At 43.0% G+C, this 17,903-nt stretch overlaps 1 pseudogene; it reads right to left on the bottom strand.

Annotated features, from left to right (window-relative positions):
* Positions 1–989: 989 nt before the first annotated feature.
* LOC132881661 (zinc finger protein 850-like) overlaps positions 990–17,903 on the bottom strand; it is a 112,855-nt pseudogene continuing 95,941 nt past the window's right edge.

Raw genomic sequence — 17,903 nt, 5'->3', positions numbered from 1 at the left:
TGGTGAGGTGGGACGAGGGCTGATAGGGCGTGCCTGCCCTCTGAGCACCAATACACGTCAAGAAGGGCAAGGGTTAACTTGGTAACATCACTGAGGCACTGAATAAGATGCACAAGGTTGCTGAACAGTTACGAGCAGATGAACATGGAGTCAAAGACTGTTGATGGCATTGGTTCAGTGGATGGAAGACTCTGATTCCATCCACCATACTGGTCCTGGGCTTAGTGATTGTGATATGTTTGCTCCCTGTTTTCTGTCAATGTTGTATGTCTGTGTTTCAGAGGCAGCTGACAAATATTGGTTACCAGATGGTGAAAATAGACCCAGACAACTTGCTTGACTGGCCTCCAAACCCACATGAAGACTATAACCCACCGTTTAATGATGTCAGCACAGCTGATATGAAATTAGCCCTAGCTTAAAACATTCTCGTTTGTGGTTGTTTTCTGTTCTATTGTTTCTTGATCTATGTATATAGCTTGCTAGCATTAACTTAAGATGTCTCTTACAAAACAGCTTTGTCATTGAGTGTACAGGGATAATGCTGTGTTAAGTCGAATCTCTCCGGGAACTCTTGCCACTGAAATTGTGTACACTTTTTCTTTCTTTTAGCAATTATTATCCTGTAGGATAAAAAGGGGGAAAATGTGAAGGAAATTTAGTGAATGAACATTCCTATTCTGTGTTTGTGTCCTTGGCTCAAGGGCTGGTGAGAAGCATACTGCCTTATGCCTGACCATGCGTCCGGAGTGCTTAATTAGAGCACACCGGTTTGTCTGCTTTAACAAAGAGCTGATATCTAACTTCAAGGCCAAGCCTCGAGCCAATCGCGTACAGACGCGAGCAGTAAGCGAATGCCTTTAGAGTATAATAGATAACAGCCGCTAAGACACAACTGAGTGCGCACTCTCGGCATCACTTGAGGTGGTGTCTTCTTTCCTTTTCCTGTTTTTATAGCTGTTTCAATAAATAACTGAAAAGACAACTGCTAAGTGTTCTGAAGTGTTTATTAGAAGTTTCCATTACTTTTTTAATTTATATACTTGGTACTTTTTGCACTACTCTGCCTTGTCCTTTTCTCTTTCCATTTTTTGCTGCTGTAACAATGTAAATTTCCCCTTGTGGGATAATAAAAGGCTATCTTACCTTAATAGTGCTAAGAGCAAACAAAGAAAAATACCCAAGTATGTATTTTTTTTTTTGGGGGGGGGGGGAGTACTTTTCCTCACCCATGCAGGGTGTGCACATGTTCTTAAAGCAGGAAATATAAATGCACACTTCAAACTTCCTCACACATTGTGTGCCTGGAACTGCACTCACTCCCACACAATCGAACCACCCCTTTTGGAGGCTTCCTCTCAGCTGGGCTATCAATACCTTCAAAAGAGTAATCTTCTGGCAGTAGTTCCTCTTCTATCTCTCATGCTTCCACTTGCTCTTTCTGCCATTGTGATGAGTTCACTTTCCCTTTGAAGGAGAGGGGCTCATTGGATGAAAACACTTTCTTACAGTACCAAAATAAATGATCCAGATGGTTGTCCACTTCCCTCACGTGGACTTCTGTGAGCTAGGCAACAGTATCTCAAACACATCCAAGTATTTGCTCCTGAGCCCTACAAGGACATGATGTGCCCTAAACCAGATGTGCTGCCTCCAGATGGGGCAGAGGATGAAGAGATACAGATGCAGGTAGATAAAGGACAGCATCAAGGTCACAAGTGCAGGCAAGGATGTGGGTGAGGCTGAAGGTGTGGGCATGTTCACAGGTATGGCCGTGGCAGAGGGATTGAAGCGGGGAGGTCTTTTGTTGCTATACATGAACTATCAACAGTGTTTTCAAGGAACTTCCAAATTTTGGAACTTCTGACCTGTAGAGTGAAGTGGGGCAAATACATGGAGGATACAAGTGGGAAAAGTCTCTCATCTCATCTGTAGCCGCTTATCCTGTTCTACAGGGTCGCAGGCAAGCTGGAGCCTATCCCAGCTGACTACGGGCAAAAGGCGGGGTACACCCTGGACAAGTCGCCAGGTCATCGCAAGGCTGACACATAGACACAGACAGCCATTCACACCTACGGTCAATTTAGAGTCACCAGTTAACCTAACCTGCATGTCTTTGGACTGTGGGGGAAACCGGAGCACCCGGAGGAAACCCACACGGACACAGGAAGAACATGCAAACTCTGCACAGAAAGGCCCTCGCCGGCCACGGGGCTCGAACCCGGACCTTCTTGCTGTGAGGCGACAGCGCTAACAACTACATCACCGTGCCGCCCTGTGGGAAAAGTCCTGTGTTAAAAAAAAAATATCTGCATTTTGTAAATATGTTAACATGCTTAGAAGAAGGTACAGTGAAAAAAATTGTGTGTACCATCTATGAAGCTATCGTGAATGTGCGCCCCAAATTTTATTTTCATATCTTTTTAAAGTGTGCATTCCAAAGGACTTTATACAGTAAACTTTACTAGCACATTTCTTCATTTCTGACTTTTCTTAAAAAGTTAAATCTGACTACTTCAAATACCCATATCTCAGAGGTGTATTGATCAATTTCTTGATCTATTCATCATTGGAAAGCTTTTTTTTAAATGGTCTTTTCTGAAAACACAATAATTCAATCTTGAAAAATTGACTCACCTGACGGTTTCTGTAAGGGTCACATAGTTTTAGCCAAAATTTAACATTACCTTTTAAAGGAAAGTAATATTAAAAACATGCATATATTGTAATTTGACAAATTCACATGTCAAGAGCTGTTGGCTTTATTAGAGCACTTGTGTTTACTAAACAATCTTGAATGAGTAAAGCTCCCTCCACATTGCCCACACTGATACGGCTTCTGTTCTTTATGAATCTGCAGGTGGCTGCGGAAGGCACTTGGGTGACTAAAATTCTTCCCACACTGTCCACAATGATACGGCTTCTCTCCTGTGTGGATACGCTCATGCTGTTGGAGAGTACTCTGCTGATTAAAACTCTTTCCACACTGTCCACAGTAATATGGCTTCTCTCCTGTGTGGATGCGTTCATGCCGTTTGAGATTACTCCGATAAGTAAAACTCTTCCCACACTGTCCACAGTGATATGGCTTCTCTTCTGTGTGGATACGCTCATGCTGTTGGAGAGTACTCTGCTGAGTAAAACTTTTCCCACACTGTCCACAGTGATACAGCTTCTCTCCTGTGTGGATGTGCTCATGCCGTTTGAGATGACTGCGATAAGTAAAACTCTTCCCACACTGTCCACACTGAAAAGGCTTCTCTCCTGTGTGGATACGCTCATGCTGTTGGAGATGACACCGCTGGGTAAAACTTTTCCCACATTGTCCACAGTGATACGGCTTCTCTTCAATGTGGATGCGCTGGTGATATTCCACATGGTGACTCTTCATAAAACTCTTCCCACAATCTGAGCAGTGGTACATCTGGAAAACATAATGAAATGATTCAAGATGCTTCAATAACTTTACTTTTTGTCCCCATATTTTGATGGAACGGTCCTTGGAAATTTATCTTACAGTACTGTAATACAGCTTGACCACCAAAATCCCCCACCTTTAACTTATGCATTACCCCAAATTTTAGGGTTGCATATGGAGCTGCTAAAGTTTATGAACATGCTTACACCCACCCACATACACACACCAATCAGCCATAAAATTAAAAACACTGTCAGGTAAAGTGAATTACATTGATTATGTTGTTACAATGATACTTGTCAAGGAGTAGGATATATTATGCAGCAAGAGAACAGTCAGTTCTCAAAGTGGATGTGTTAGAAGCAGGAAAAATGGGCACATGTAAGGATCTGAGCAACTCTGACAAGGGCCAAATTGTGATGGCCAGATGACTGGGTCTGAGCATCTCCAAAATGGAACATCATCTGGGGTGTTTCTGGTATGCAGTGGTTAGTATCTACTAAAATTGGTCCAAGGAAGGACAACCAGTCAACCTATGAAAGGGTCATGGGTAGCCAAGGCTCACCGATTTACTTGGGCATGAAGGCTGTCCCATATGATCCAATCCCACAGAACAACTACTGTAGCACCAACTGATGAAAAAGTTAATGCAGACACCTTTCTGTTTCAGCCAGCATTAACTTTTACGGTACATACATGATTAGACTTTTCTTGACAATCATCTCAAGGCTGCAGTCATCCCTGTTGCTTGTGCATAGCGAGCCTTTTCAGCAATGACCTTCTGTGGCTCACCCTCCTTGTGGAGGGTGTTGATCATCTTCTGGACAACTGTCAAGTCAGTAATTTTTTTCCCATGATTGTGGTTGCACGTACTGAAGTAGACAGAGAGATACACAGTATTTATACTGTTTTACTCAAATTCAAAATGAAATATTCTAATATTTTGAGATTTTTTTTTGTGCTGTAGCCCATAATCATCTCATCTCATTATCTCTAGCTGCTTTATCCTGTTCTACAGGGTCGCAGGCAAGCTGGAGCCTATCCCAGCTGACTACGAGTGAAAGGCGGGGTACACCCTGGACAAGTCGCCAGGTCATCGCAGGGTAGAGGTCTGCGCGGGACAGAATTTTCAGTCCCGCTCCCGCCTGCTCCCGCATTGTGCAGTCCCGCTCCCGCCCGCTCCCGCAAAGAATTATGATTTTCAGTCCCGCTCCCGCCCGCGCCTGCCATATTTTGTATCGCTCCCGCCCGCAAATCCCGCATGATGCAGACGTTTGCGTTATTTCTCACGAAAGTTCTTGTCATTGGCTTGGGGAATTAAACATGCTGAGCTTAGCTGAGCTCTCCACTGACCGATCCTTCACCTAGCGCTCGTAGCGAGGGTGCGCATTGCCAGGATGCATGCGTGGCTGAGGCTTTACAGAGATACCTCATTGTGAGCTTCACTAGAGGAGCTCTGCTCTTCTGCCATGATCGGAGATCTCAAACACGGGAGAGTGGAAAGGAATCGGAAACGTACGTGAGATTAGACCACTGTGGCAGTGGGGGCGTGGCCAAGCAGCAGTCTGTGAATGGAGGGCGGGGTCGGGGAAAGTAAGTGGCTAGGTCATTACACCTGATGTCAATTTGTGTGTGTGTGTTTGTTTGTTGCAGGGATGGAGTATAAAGGGAGGGGAGAGAAGAGGGATTCACTCCCCGACCACAACACGTGTGTGTGTGTGTGTGTGTGAGAGAGAGAGTGAGTGAGTGAACGAGTGAAAGAAAGAAAGCTGAAAAGCTCAATAAAGTGAGTGGGTGTGAACACGAACTCTCGCCTGCCGTGCTCCTGTGCTCCACCCACATCGGGGATTACTACAGTGGTGCTGAAACCCCGCCCTCCATTCACAGACTGCTGCTTGGCCACGCCCCTGCTGCCACAACCACATCCGCAAATTTAGGCATCTTAAAATGTTTTTATTAATGCCAAATAAAATATCCAGCACAAATTATATATGATAGACATAAATTAATAATTTATAAATTTTATTTTAAACACATTTTAGTTAGCGGGACTGCAGCTTATCACCTCTCCCGCCCGCTCCCGCATTGTGCACTCCCCCTCCTGCCCGCGCCCGCAATGAGCTTTCAAAATTTGTCCCGCGCCGCACTGCTTTGCGTCGGGTCCTGCGGGAGTGCAGGGCTCTATCGCAGGGCTGACACATAGACACAGACAACCATTCACACTCACATTCACACCTACGGTCAATTTAGAGTCACCAGCTAACCTAACCTGCATGTCTTTGGACTGTGGGGGAAACCGGAGCACCCGGAGGAAACCCACGTGGACACGGGGAGAACATGCAAACTCCACACAAAAAGGCCCTTGTCGGCCACAGGGCTTGAACCTGGACCTTCTTGCTGTGAGGCAACAGCACTAACCACTACACCATCATGACGCCCCCCCATAATCATCAAAATAGAAAAATGCTTGAAACATTTTAGTTTGTGGAATGAGTCTGGAATATATTAAAGTTTCACTTTCTTAAAAGGTACCAGGGATGTGAGTGACAAATTTTAAAAAAAGAGGAAAATTTTTAGGCTCAACAGACGACCCCGAAGTTGTCGTGGGGAGGGTATGGGAGGGTGCGCCCTCCCATTGGTGGGGGTCTGGGGGGTCTCCCCCACGAAAATTTTTGTAAAAAGGACTTAAAATGGTGACATTTTAAGCACATAAAATGTAAAATTTCTAAATTAGCACATTTCAGTTTAAAAAATGTTTTGGTCAAATTTCATGGTGCTTTAGTGATACATGTTTCAGAACTTTACAAAAAAATTTTGAAAATGAGAAAAAAGTGTCATGTTTCAGGTTTGGGGTGCCGTGTCTGGCCTTAAGTCTGAAAAATGTTACCATTGATACCAAACTACCACCACTACAAATGTCATGTTAGGCCATATGAAAATAATTTCTTGTTTCTCATCACTATTTTTCCTCAAAATGGGTAGGACGGGCTTATTTTATTTTTATTTTGTTTTATTTTTCTGCTATGTGGGGGATAAAACACGAAAAATTGGAATGGTTGGAGCAGACTCTGGTTTCAGAGGCATGACGCTAAATTACCAGTGTAAAAAAAAAAAAAGTTTATGGTGGGTCAATTTTTTTTGGTTCGGGCTGTAATGATTATGAGGAACAAGAATATAATTTTATGTGGCCTTACATAACTAGCAATAAAATTTAAACCCTGCCACCAGTTCATAGTACATGTACTTAGGCCCAATCCCAATTCTAATTTCTACCCCTTCCCCTCCCCCTTCCCCTCCCCCTTCCCCTTGAAACTGAGCTACAAGGGATAGGGCTTGAAATTCAACCCCTACGTATTGGGATAGCCCTTCAACGATCGCATACGTCATCGCGTACCTCCGTCAGCGTTTACGTTAGCAAAACGCGACCAAATGCGTCATTGGCTGCGACCAGCCGCTACAGTCAGAGCCAGAGGCAGAACCAGAAATCTCTGCTGGCAGGGTGTGATTTGTTAACTAACACCACTGAATGGGATATCTTTGGCGCTTCGTGCACTTCATCCGACAGAATGAGGTGTCAGAACACTCATGTAAACAATAAAAGCGAGAATAACAGAACAAAACGTACGCAGTTAAGCAACCGAAAACAATACTCACTCCCAAAGCTTTTTAGCAGCAGCTTGGATTTCAGAAATCGCTGCTCATTCTCAGCTCGAAAGCGAATCAAGCGGCGTGTTTCCTCTGGATAACAACTTAAAACACGTAAATAATGGAGAAAATACATTTATGACAATCTTTCGCCGCGGGAACCGCCATCTTTCTGAAATCCGCATGAAATCTCGCTGAAATCCGCATGGCATTGTGGGAAATCACTCAAACCCCTTCGTTCGGAGTCAGCTCCAGGAAAATCTCCGTTTGGAGGGGTACAGAAGCCCTACCCCTTCCCCTACCCCTCCGCGTTAACTGGGATTGGGATACCCCTACCCCTTCACATGAACGCGCAAAATGGAGGGGAAGGGCCAAGGGGTGAAATGGGATTCGGCCGTAGCAGTGCATGTACAATAGCGACTCCTCTCCACACAGCGATAATGATCAGATCGCTGTAAGGAGCTTTCGTCACTTCCGCTTAGTAAAATCCGGAAAAGTTTCGCGCCAGACTTTACCGAATATTTTTTTATTTATTTTTTTTAATTTTAGAAAACGCGGAAAACGATTTTTTACGCGGAAAGGCAATTTGAAAAACGCGGATTTCCGCGGAAACGCGGAGATTTCACATCCGTGGGTACTGACTGCAAAGTCATCTGAAATTAAAAAAAAAATAATAATAATAATAATTTTTATTGTGCATGGCATTTTCCTATGTCCCACAAGAACAACATAATGCGGACGAGGTGTAAACATTGACACACTGAGGGTCGCTTTCCTCCATTTTGGGACCAAAGATCTTGGAGCCAAACAGTATGGCCTTGCAGAAACAGCCAAATGGAAGGAGCTTGAACTAATTAGCATAATTCTGGAACTGGGTTACACCAAGGTAGTGACGCATGGAAAACGTTGTGACTGCATCAACTTGAGGATTTTGGAGGTGCAGGTATGTAATTTGTGGTTGACATTCGCAAATACATCTTTTATTTCTGTTACTGCTTTTGTGTTGATCTCTCAGTTATCATCTGGAAGTTATCACCTCTTCCACCTTTTCATCTCCTCCTTTGAATTTCAGTTGGTTTCAGTCGCTTCTCCTGTAAACCTTTTTTGTCATTGCTGTTTATTGTCCTCGTGGCCCTGTGAGATGTTTCTTTGATGAACTGGACATCCTACTCAGCTCCTTCCCAGATAATGACACCCCACTGATGCTCCTGGGAGACTTCAACCTCCACCTCAAAGCCTCCCACTCTGCTGCCTTCCTTCTACTAATTCACTCCTTTGAACTCTCCCTGCTGCACTCACCTACAACCCATAAAGCTGGCAACCTTCTTGACCTGGTCTTCCTCAGAAACTGCTCGGCCTCAGATCCCACAGTTACCCCTCCCCATCTGTCTGACCACCATTTAATTTCATTCTCCCTCACATCCCTCCTCCGCCCAACTGACCTTTCCCTTTCTCTCTCTCCTCTCTTGCCTGCTCCGTCACTGCTTCCCTCCTCCTCTTTGAGTCCTTCTCCAAGCTTGCCACTGAATATGCTGCATCTTTTCTGCTCTCCTCTTGATACATCATCTCCTCTAGTCTCCATGCTAATAAGATCTTCCCCTCCTAGTCCCTAGATGTCTGAAAACACTTCACTCCAACAGAAGCAGTCTACATGCAGCAAAGAGGAAGTGAAGAAAATCCAGGGCCCCCACCAACCTGTCTTGCTACCAATCCCTCCTTGCCAAGTTCACAGCATCGCTCAAATCAACCAAGATCAAGTTTCATCACTCTAAAATTTAGACCTCCATCTCAAACCTTTATCAACCATTTTCTCTTCTCTCCTCAGCTCTCCACCAGCTGCATCTCAGTCCTCAAATACTGCAGAGGACTTTGCAGTCTTTTTTGAGGAAAAGATCATGGCCATCTGCAACTCTTTCACCATACCTGCCTCCCCTGCCCACCCCACCCTCTGTCTCTTCACCCTTGCTCTCTGCTTTCCCCCCTCTTTCCACTTCTGATGTCTCCCAGCTCCTGCACTCTCAACATCCTACCACCTGTGCCCTTGACCCTATCCCCTCATCTCCCCTCCAGACCATCACTTCTGACATTCTCCCATTTATCACCTCCCTTGTCAACACCTCCTTGTCATCCGAATACTTTTCCTCCATCTTCAAATGGGCCCACATCACTCCTCTGCTGAAAAAAAATGACCTCAGATCCCTCGGTCAGCCAGAACTACCACCCCATTTCTCCTCTCCCCTTCTTATCAAAGACACTTGAATGTACTGGTGCTTACCAACTCTCCTCTTTTCTCTCACGGAACAACCTCCTGGATCCTCACCAGTCTGGCTTCCAAGCTAGACACTCAACTGAGACTGTGCTTTGATCAGTCAGTGAGACACTATGTGCAGCACGTGCAACCTCCCTCTCCTCTGTCCTAATTCTTCTTGACCTTTCTGCTGCATTTGACACTGTTGATCACCCCATCCTCCTGTCATCCTTATCAGCTCTGAGGATCTGCCGGACAGCCCAAGACTGATTCAAGTCCTACCTCTCTGGTCGCTCCTTCCAGTTTACCTGGTCTGGTACTGTATCAGCACCACATCCACTTACCACTGGTGTCCCTCAAATGTCCAGTCCTTGGTCCGCTTCTCTTCTCCCTCAACACCCAGTCTCTCGGCCCAATTATCTCTGCTATCCTGCAAAGTCTATCCTACCACTATTATACTGATGACACCCAACTGTTTCTGCCTTTCCCTCCTTATGACACAGATCACATCTCTGCTTGCCTGCTTGACATCCAGTACTGGATAGACAAACATCACCTGAAGCTCAACCCAGGCAAGATATCTCCATCCTCTCCACCCCTGGATATCGTCATCTCCCTGGGGGACATCTCTTGATCACATTCACCCAGTGCAAAGAACCTTGGGGTTGTGTTTGACAACAAATTGTCCTCCTCAGCAAACACTGCTGCAGTGACCCGGAATGTGTAGATTCCTCCTTTACAACATCCAAAGGATCTGCCCCTTCCTCACCACCTACTCTACCCAGCTCCTGGTCCATGTACTGATTCACTCCTTGCTGGCCTTCCAGCATCTGCCATCAGACCCCCTGCAGCTCATCCAGAATGCTGCAGCTCGCCTAGTCTACAACCTCCCTCGTTTTTCCCATGTCATCTCTCTGCTTGCTGACCTACACTGGCTACGTATCACAGTCCGCATCAAATTTAAGACATTGCTGTGAGCTTACCAGGCTCACAAGGGGTTAGGGCCAGAATACCGCTCAAGTCTGAGCCGCCCCTACATGCCAGCCAGATCCCTCCACTCTACTAATACTGGTCATCTGGCCCCTCCTCCTCTCTGCTCCTGCCCAGCCAGCTCAAGACTGCCATCTGTCCTGGCTTCCCCTTTGGTGAAATGACATCAGATGTCAGAACTGCCGATTCCCTGACCACCTTCAAGCACAGACTGTAGACTCACCTATTCAGGCTGCACCTCTCCCCTGTCCACTGTGCAACTGCGTATTGGTCTAGACCAACCCAGGCTATGTACGGTCTGGACTGGGGTTAGCTGTTGGAGTTATGTTCTCCATTTAGTTGTACTTTTTCAGTTCATTTGTAAGGTTGGTTCATTTATTTGGCTGTTTGCAGAGTTTTTGTACTTCAAAAGAATGTTATACTAAGTATTATTCTGTCAGTTGTTCAGTTGGCATGGGAACTTTCTTGTCTAGAAGTTCAGCACTTCGTGTACTTGACTTTTGCACTCCTTGTATGTCACTATGGATAACAGTGTCTGCTAAATGTAATGCGTTATTGTTTCTTTTTCTGTAAGATCAAAACATTAGATATGCATAACTCCAGACTCATCAATTCAAGAAAAGCAATGTTAATTCATCAGATCTCGAACCCGTTTCATCCTTCAGTTGATTCCAGCAGTCAATCTGTCACTTCACGACAACATTTTGGTTCTGGCATGCTTTCCAGGTGATTCGGTTTCATATTTTCCTTCCCTTTTCCACTGGCAGGAGAGCAGAATCTGCCATGTTTGCCCATGCCGACTTGTTTTGGTTAAAATTTGGTCAAACTCACCCCACGGTGGTCACGGAATATTGTTGCTCACTTGTTTCAGCAATGTCCGGAATTGTAAAATTAAAATTATAAAATTGTAAAATGCATTTTATCTTGGCAAAACATTTACACATAGGATACCCAGTGTGTGCAGCAGTGCAACTCCTCAATTTCAACTCAAATCAACTTCAAAACATCTCGAAACTCCAACAGCAATAAAAATAGAACATGCTTACCCAGAATTCAAATTTGCAGTCAGAACCTTTAAATAACTGATGGAAAATATTGAAAATTTTTACGATACTCAAATTGTTTACAATGCACTAGTAAATCTGGTTTTCTGTGTCCTGGAAGAACACAGTGTGCACATTAATAAATGTGAAAACTGTGAACATACAGTGGTGCTTGAAAAGTTTGTGAACCCTTTAGAATTTTTTTATATTTCTGCATAAATGAGACCTAAAATAACATCAGATTTTCACACAAGTCATAAAAGTAGATAAAGAGAACCCAGTTCAATAAATGAGACAAAATTATTATACTTGGTAATTTATTTATTGAGGAAAAAGTGATCCAATATTACATATCTGTGAGTGGCAAAAGTATGTGAACCTTTACTTTCAGTATCTGGTGTGACCCCCTTGTGCAGCAATAACGGCAACTAAAAGTTTCTGGTAACTGTTGATCAGTCCTGCACACCGGCTTGGAAGAATTTTAGCCCATTCCTCCGTACAGAACAGCTTCATCTCTGGGATGTTGGTGGGTTTCCTCACATGAACTGCTTGCTTCAGGTCCTTCCACAACATTCCGATTGGATTAAGGTCAGGACTCTGACTTGGCCATTCCAAAACATTTAACTTTATTCTTCTTTAACCATTCTTTGGTAGAACGACTTGTGTGCTTAGGGCCCTTGTCTTGCTGCATGACTCGCCTCTTGAGATTCAGTTTATGGACAGATGTCCTGACATTTTCCTTTAGAATTCACTGGTATAATTCAGAATTCATTGTTCCATCAATGATGGCAAGCCGTCCTGGCCCAGATGCAGCAAAACGGGCCCAAACCATGATACTACCACCACCATGTTTCACAGATGGGATCAGGTTCTTATGCTGGAATGCAGTGTTTTCCTTTCTCCAAACATGACGCTTCTCATTTGAACCAAAAAGTTCTATTTTGGTCTCATCTGTCCACAAAACATTTTTCCAATAGCCTTCTGGCTTGTTCATGTGATCTTTAGCAAACTGCACACGAGTAGCAATGTTCTGTTTGGAGAGCAGTGGCTTTCTCCTTGCAACCCTGCCATGCACACCACTGTTGTTCAGTGTTCTCCTGATGGTGGACTCATGAACATTAGCCAATGTGAGAGAGGCCTTCAGTTGCTTAGAAGTTACCCTGGGGCCCTTTGTGACCTCGCTGACTATTACATGCCTTGCTCTTGGAGTGATCTTTGTTGGTCGACCACTCCTGGGGAGGGTAACAATGGTCTTGAATTTCCTCTATTTATACACAATCTGTCTGACTGTGGATTAGTGGAGTTCAAACTCTTTAGAGATGGTTTTGTAACCTTTTCCAGTCTGATGAGCATCAACAACGCTTTTTCTGAGGTCCTCAGAAATCTCCTTTGTTCGTGCCATGATACACTTCCACAAACAAGTGCTGTGAAGATCAGACTTTGATAGATCCCTGTTCTTTAACCTTCATCCTACCAAGTGGGGTCCATCTGGACCCCGCACCTATATGTTTGTTTGCCATTTTAAAAATATGTGACATACTGCCTCACCGTTTTATGAATTTGTCGGAATTTGTCTTAATTAAAACACTAAAGCACCGGAAGATCAGCTTTTTGCATTGTGAAGGTATAATTAATTTGTTACTGGGGTCCAACCGGACCCCAGAGTAAAGTTTATCTGTCTTTCATTTTATAACTGAATAGCACACTGAAAGTTAACTTCTTTTATTTCTTTTATGTTCCATAATGAAACTACCAAGGCATTCCTTCTTGGGGTCCGTGTGGACCCCACTGCTGCAATAAGCACAGGCTGCAAAACAAAAGCCCTAAATTATTTTACAATTACTTTTTTGTTTTAAATTCTGTAAGAAAAGACCTAAGTTGTAATCCAGAATGTTTTACAGCTGCATGAGCTGCAAAAATCATGTATATAATGCCAATTTTTTTTGTGGCGCTATAATTTGCTACATGTATGCTAGTTATTGCAATATTATTGCAATGTTATTGCATTTATAATACATCATTGATATTCAGCCATAGTGGATTTTGTTCTTCAATAAAGTTATGTCTGTTTGCTGCATTGAATTGGTTCTTACTGCATTGGTTTCAAGGTATTCCCTCCTGGGGTCCATACGGACCCCGCCTGGTAGTTTGTGTATGTAAAATTGGCTGGTAGGATGAAGGTTAAGTGTGTTCTTTATGCCTTGGGCCCTTTAGTGTATTGCTGTTATTAATACAAGATGTTCTGAACAAAACTTATCTGGTGATTTTGTCTTTATAAGCTTTAATTTTAAAGAAAAGTATTGGGGTCCAAACGGACCCCACATGGTAAGATTAAGGTGTAAAATAGCATGGTAGGATGAGGGTTAAATAAAACCAGGTGCCCACTCACACCTGATTGTCATCCCATTGATTGAAAACACCTGACTCTAATTTCAACTTCAAATGAACTGCTAATCCTAGAGGTTCACATACTTTTGCCACTCACAGATATGCAATATTGGATCATTTTCCTCAATAAATAAATGACCAAGTAAAATATTTTTGTCTCATTTGTTTAACTGGGTTCTCTTTATCTACTTTTAGGACTTGTGTGAAAATCTGATGTTTTAGGTCATATTTATGCAGAAATATAGAAAATTCTAAAGGGTTCACAAACTTTCAAGCACCACTGTATCTTTTTTTTTTTAATCCAGTTGTGACGGCAGCCCCAGAAAATCACTGCCAAAGCAGTGCACTGCTCCTTGCACAACCACTACCATGGTGCTGAAGAAACAGCAGCGTTTCAGCACCATTGTTTTGGACAGCCAAAAACAGTGTTACCACAGGGTGGGGTCTGCTTGCCACACAAGCCTGGAGCAACATAATCAGCACCTTAATTCACGCTCAATAACCAGAAGAGTATAAAAAGGCAGTGTGGCTGTCAGAGGAGAGTCAGAACTCGAATGTGCTGGCTGGCTGGAGGGATGGTGTGATGGAGGAGTGAAATTTGGAATGATGGTTGAATGGAATAACAGAGGGATGAACAGATGAGGTTGGAGTAACAGGAGTGGATTGGTGATTTTTTTTCTCCAATTAGCCTCCAGAAGATAATGGAGAGAGAGAGAGAGAGAGAGAGAGAGAGAGACTGAATGACCACAAGTTTGCCCTTCACCTGTTTCTCAATCAGCCTGATAAGCGTTTGGTCTTTCTCGGTCTCTCTCTCTTGCTCTCTCCCTTGTGCAGGCAACCTTGCTGACATAGTGGATGATGACGACCTCAAGCTCGAGCCTCATGCACACTTTGCTAGTGAACACCCCTGCAATCACTGCCTCTGGGACGCTGACCGAAAAATCCACTTTTAAGGACCAAAAAGATAGTAAAAAGTGGTTGACTGGTGACATCCTCAATTTACTAGTGTACAAAAAGCCTCTAAAAAGACAAAAAGTCTGTTGTAGATCAGAATTTCTCAACCAGTGGGCTGCGAAGCACCATCTAGTGGGCCACAAATTTTTTCAAGCTTGAAGCCAAATACTAAATAGTTGAGCATGTCGTTGTGCCCCAAATCTGGTAGCTGGTTTGACATACACTTTTCAAGTGGAATAAATACTGTACATGTGTGGGTATATTAAGAACAAGCCTTTATTTTTGTCTCATTCCTCCTTTGCATTGCATCTGCACGCGTGCACACGGCCCGCATACACACGCGCGTGCGCACACAGTGCATGCACAGTGGGCAGAAGAAATAAATGCGTCTGTGGGTTAATTATATTGGTCTGTGATGCCTGCTGGAAGAGAAGAGCAGGAAGGAATGAGAATCGAGCAGCTGTGGTTTGTTTACACTGAATACTAAAACTTCCAGCGTCCTAGCAACCATCGCAAAGACGCATAGAAAGGCCAGAAATTCCTCTTTACCTGGGCAAAAATGATACAGGATTTATCTGCTTTTGAGCCCCAGATCTTTAACACAGCCACATATAAAAAGTTGTTTGCCTTCATGCTCTCCCAGGTTTTCATCTGTTTGTCCGTGTAGAACAATGTCTGCAGCACCAGGTAGTTTGAGATGTCGGTGAACTCAATGGATGGATAATTTTCCAACTCGTAATGAATGAATAACTTTATTTAAAACTAGTGCTGTCAAAGTTAACGCGATAATAACGCGTTAACGTGATCTCAATTTAACGCGATTAAAAAAAATAGTACCGTTAACGCAAATTCTAATTTGGCCCTGCGAGTCACCCGTAGTTCCTGCTGAGGCTTGTTGCGCGCTGCGTTTAACTGTACCAACAGGTTTACCGTCCAAACGAGATCACATGGGATTACCTTTCACAGGTGAGACTGGAAAAATACTTTCCAATACTTTTCCTTCAGTCTTCAGTTTCCCAGCTCATCTCCACCGGGTAGGTGTATAGTTATAAGCAGTGAGCATTAGATAATACAGTCCCACACTATGATGAACGTTTTTGAACATATGATGAATGTTTTTATTTTTGTTATCTGTTTTTTTCTTCTTTTATGGCAAATACTTCTCTTCAAAAGAAACTAATGAAGAGTAAAATAAAACATTTTTTTTATTTTCACAGTGATATGCACTTTATTTTTCATCCCTTGGTTTTCTCATCTAATATGGAAGTTATGGATGTCAGTGGCTGTGACAAGACGTGTTATGCTCTGCAATTAAAAAAAAAAAAACATTGGTACAAAGCAAGCCCATTCACTTTTTTATGCTGATAAGAGAATTACAATGGTTTTTCATGTGACAAAAATGTGCGATTAAATTGCGATTAATCGCGAGTTAACTATGACAGTCGCGACATTAATCGCGATTAAATATTTTAATCGCTTGACAGCACTATTTAAAACACGATAAGTTGATCAGAAGAGCTGGTGGGGTTGTGTCTATCCAGATACAAATAATTACAAATACAAAAGACTAATAACCATAAACATATCTTTATAATAAAAAAATAAATAAAATGAATAATAAAAAAAAAAACTTAAAACCTGATTTTCTGTTAATGATCTTCACATTAAGTTAATGCACAGTATGCATAACTATTGTCTTTGTATTTAGTTATGCTACAATCGGATCAAAATTTATTCGACTATCAAAATTGGCTAGTAAATTTTTCTTTCATAGGAAAAATCCTTCTTTGTTAGCATGTAAAGATCTATCCCATTGAGTGGTTTCTATAACCACTTCGAGTGTACTTCTTGCTTTTAATAACTTGCTTGTTTGCTGTACACAAACATGGCAATAAGTTTTTTTTTATATATAACTGTTTTTATTTAATTCTTGGGCTCCCATCTGTAACAAGGAGTGATGTTGCATTCCATTAATACACTTTACAGTAGATTATTAGATTCTAATAGAATAGATGAGCCAAAAATAATTGAGGATCTTTTTTAATGGGCCCCGACTCGGTACAAGTATGAACAGGTGGGCCTTAAAGTAGAAAATGTTGAAAACCCCTGTTGTAGACAACATACTTAGATTTAACGGAGATATTTAGAGTAGCCTGTTGCAGCTAAATACTGTATTGGGGTTTGAGAAGCAATGCGACTTCTTGTGTGATATATAGGCAGCATTGTGGAATGTGATGAGGAACAGCAAGATATTCTGTTTTCTTTCATCATCCAGACTGGTAGTTCTAGATATTTCAAATGGCCTATGCTAGTGGTTCTCAAACTGTGGTACGCGTACCACCAGTGGTACGCGAGCGCTCTCTGGTGGTACGCGGGGGAAAGTCATATGTTTGCATTAAAATTATCATATAACTTCAAAATGAGCGTTTCAGGATCACTAAAAGTGTGGCTACAAAGTGGAACGTTTAAAAAGACGGAGAAAAGGAAGATTGTCGATCAGGACGCAGAGGATAATGTTTCGAGCAGTGTTGAAAAGGAAGCAGAACCTAGCACAAGTGTTAATGAAAACGCAAGAGGCAGTGCTGCCCCTGAAATGTCCACAGCCTCTGCGAACACAAATCGCCGCAAACCAGTGCAAAAATATGACCCAAATTATCTCAAGCTTGGGTTCTTTTGGAGCGGGACCGAGGAAGAGCCAAGGCCACAATGTGTGGTGTGTGCCGAAGTCCTCAGTAATGACTCCATGAAACCAGCGCATCTCAAACGGCACCTCTATACCAAACACTCAGCCTTGAAAGATAAGCCTGTGGATTTTTTTCTAAGAAAACGGGAAGAACTGAAGCAGTCCAAGTCCACGATTCAGCCAAAGCACAGGAGGCGTCGTACAGTGCTAGCCTGCTCGTAGCTAAATCTGATCAGCCACACACAATCTGTTCGCAACTGTGTCTGCCGCTAGCTAAAAAAATAACACATCATGTGTGGGGAGAAGGCTGCCAAAAAGTTAGACTTAGTGCCACTTTCGAATGATACTGTCTCTTGGAGAATACGGTCAATGTCCGATGACGTTCTGAAGACACTAATTGAACGAATTAAAAGAAGTTGATTTTGTTCCCTTCAATTAGATGAGACGACTGATGTTGCAGATTTGGCAAATTTGCTTGTGTATGTGAGATACGAGTATGAAGGTGCAGCTCATGAAGATTTTCTGTTCTGTAAG

Source organism: Neoarius graeffei, chromosome 1 (genome assembly GCF_027579695.1).
Source record: "Neoarius graeffei isolate fNeoGra1 chromosome 1, fNeoGra1.pri, whole genome shotgun sequence".
NCBI classification, from domain to species: Eukaryota; Metazoa; Chordata; class Actinopteri; order Siluriformes; family Ariidae; genus Neoarius; species Neoarius graeffei.
The sequence above is the reverse complement of the archived record's forward strand: the minus strand, read 5'-3'. Positions and strand labels throughout refer to the sequence as shown.